The sequence below is a fragment of the Thermobia domestica genome, chromosome 5, assembly GCF_964235325.1.
Source record: "Thermobia domestica chromosome 5, izTheDome1.hap1.1, whole genome shotgun sequence".
NCBI lineage: Eukaryota > Metazoa > Arthropoda > Insecta > Zygentoma > Lepismatidae > Thermobia > Thermobia domestica.
Genome location: NC_137458.1, coordinates 92715242 through 92718221, shown reverse-complemented (window position 1 = coordinate 92718221; position 2980 = coordinate 92715242).

Below are 2980 nucleotides of genomic sequence, written 5' to 3'. Positions count from 1 at the left end.
GGGGGGTCAAACTAAATATGAAGCTATTTTATATTAAAATTGCCCCTAAAATTAGGCTAAATTTTTAAAAAGTCGAAATTTCGAGGGGGGGGGGTCCGGACCCCCGTGTCCCCCCCCTTCCGTACGTCCCAGCATAGGTTGCATGCCTTTTTGATGCACAAGTTGCTGCGTTCGATTCGTGGGAAAACACTGAATATGAGCTCATCACCATGGTTCGGAGAACGTTTAGCAGAGGTCCAGAAGTGCGTAAAAACTACAAATTTTACAGGAGAAATGGATGATGCAAGTACTTAGATCTAACATAATGCAACCAAATTTAACTTATTGCCGTTTCGGAACCCACTTTAAGTTGTAGGTCTACATCTCACATAGTTTGGGTCTTGAACAGGACGCTAAACTTAATCCAACCAAATTAAGATTTTCCATTGGTAGGTCTACACCTATTCTTAACTTACGCCATAAAGATGAAAACACTTATTTTGTATTTCCACAAGTTTAAGGGCATATTTTCGGACTGGGGGAACAGAAGAGTTTGCTTAAATTTTGTGCTTTCTTCCAGGAGCGTCATTTCAGATTTTGCTTGGGGGGGGCAAGACCCCTTGTTATAAGTAAACTTTCGCGTTTTTCACTGATTTACTACTATTCTATTGATAAAATCTATATACATCTCAAACTCAGGAGGGGGCAAATGCCCCTCCCTGCCCCCCTAAATGACGCCCCTGCTTTCTTCGTATATTTTCTGTATTTTTGATGGTTTAGGTTAGCTTTTGTTAGTTTAGGTTAGCAGAATTCTTTGCTTAAAATTCGTACTTTCTTCCTATGTTTTCTGTTTTTGATGGTTTAGCCTTAGTTTAGGTCATATTATGTTAGTACTTGGTAATTACACGTACATAATATCAACTCATTTCTCCTGTAAACATAGTGATTTTACCTGAATTTGGCCCCCAGTTCCTAAACTATCCAGCTTTAAGCTTACATTTACATTAATCTTTGTCGAGCCTATTGTGCCTTTACACGTACATATTTTGATATGTATTAGAAAGTTCAGTTAATTTTGATCTGATGTGCTTGGATCTTAGATATTATTAATCAATACTACTTTGTAAAGCTCGCAGAACTGAAATCTTAACAATTTTGATAAAAATTATGAAGACAGTAATTTTGTGAATTCCGGTATTCGAATGCTAAATCTAACCTCGCTTGTACGAATATAAATCCATGCATCTAATTATGAGTGTCAATCTACAATTGCTAGCTTGCAATGTTCTTCGGAAAGCTGAAAAGAATTGTTTCTGGAAAAGTGCTGATACATCCAACATCGCAGCATCTTCTTCAGGCAAACTGAGATTACGAACTATGCCGAACACGTGTAACGTCATGAGGTAAGCACAGCCAACCCACACAGCAATGAAATATTTTCAAAACGTTTCTAAAACGTGCCATCATTTTCCTTCAGAAAATGTATCCTACTTCCCTTAAGGAAATATATTCCATATGTTGTTGAAAACATTTTCCACATAATACTGAAAATATTCTCTGAATACACTCAAAAACGTTGTAGAAATATTTTATACGCCGTTAGAAAAGTTTTCCTAAAAATGTTTCCTGTACGATTTCCAAACATTACTGAAAATGTATTTGAAACGTTTTATACAATGTTAACGGAATGGTTTTTAAAACGTTTTTCATGGAATATTTTGAAATTATTTACCAATAACGCAGACAATATTTTCCTACATATGCCAAAATATTTTCTTTACATGACAAAATATATTTAGTGAATATTTTTTGTACATCACAGAAAATATTTAAAGAATAGTTTCTGTGCATGACAAAATATTTAGGGAATATTTTGTGTACATGACAAAATATTTACAGAATATTTTCTGTACATGATAGAACCCAAAGCCCATAGGCCAATTCGGTTACTACTGCAGATACGAAAACAAGGTAAGATACAGAAGGAAATTTTTAAAATGCAGCAAGTTTTGTTTTTATATTAGTATACCGCCCAATAGTAACGAAAAGTACAACGCTGCCACTGTTGGACAACACCGAATGAAAGAAAGTGTGGTTTGAAATTATTTGAACCAAAGGGAACGGAAAGACACAATGAAAAATATACTGCAAGACCCAATTTCGCGTCCTTCGTATCTGCTCCCCCCCCAACACCGTGGTTGCTACGCCTCTGGCGTGGATGTTGCATTTGCATGTTTATCCTTCACTGTGTCTCCTTTCAATTCTTGTCGGTGTAGCTAATTTCAAACCACACATTCTTTCATTCGTGTAGCCCGACATGATGTATGGTAACGCATTTTCTTTATTGAGCGGTACACTAGTACAAAAACAAAAGTGTTGCTGAAATTTAAAAGAGTCCTTACATATCTTACCGTGTTTCCATACCTGCAATAGTAACCGAGTTGGCCTATGGGCTCCGGACTTTTGCGTCACTCTGCATATACGGTATAACGGCTTCTTGCTGGGAACAAATAGTGGGTTGAAAACAAGGCGGCCAGGCTGTGACATAGCAGCTGGAAGAAAACATAAGATTCTTCTGTACAATTTTACCTGCTTAGACGTCTTTGCCTCACTCTGTCTTCATGACGAGGAACCATTGCGGCCCACAGACTCAGACCAAAAAAAAAAAAATAAATAAATAAAAACAAAATAAAAATAAAATACTACTACTACTACTACTACTACTACTAATAATAATAATAATAATAATAATAATAATAATAATAATAATAATAATAATAATAATAATAATAATAATAAAGTGTAAATTATAACTACAATGTAAACAGTGTAATGTAATAAACAGTGTAATGTCAACTTGCTCTCATAATTTTAAGCATTTTTTTTAAACTCAAAATCTTATTTACACACAGAATGTTTCTGGGTGTTTCACTGGTACTACTGGTATGTGGACACGCCATGCATATATGTTGGGGTGTCTTATGTGACTTACGACATTCAA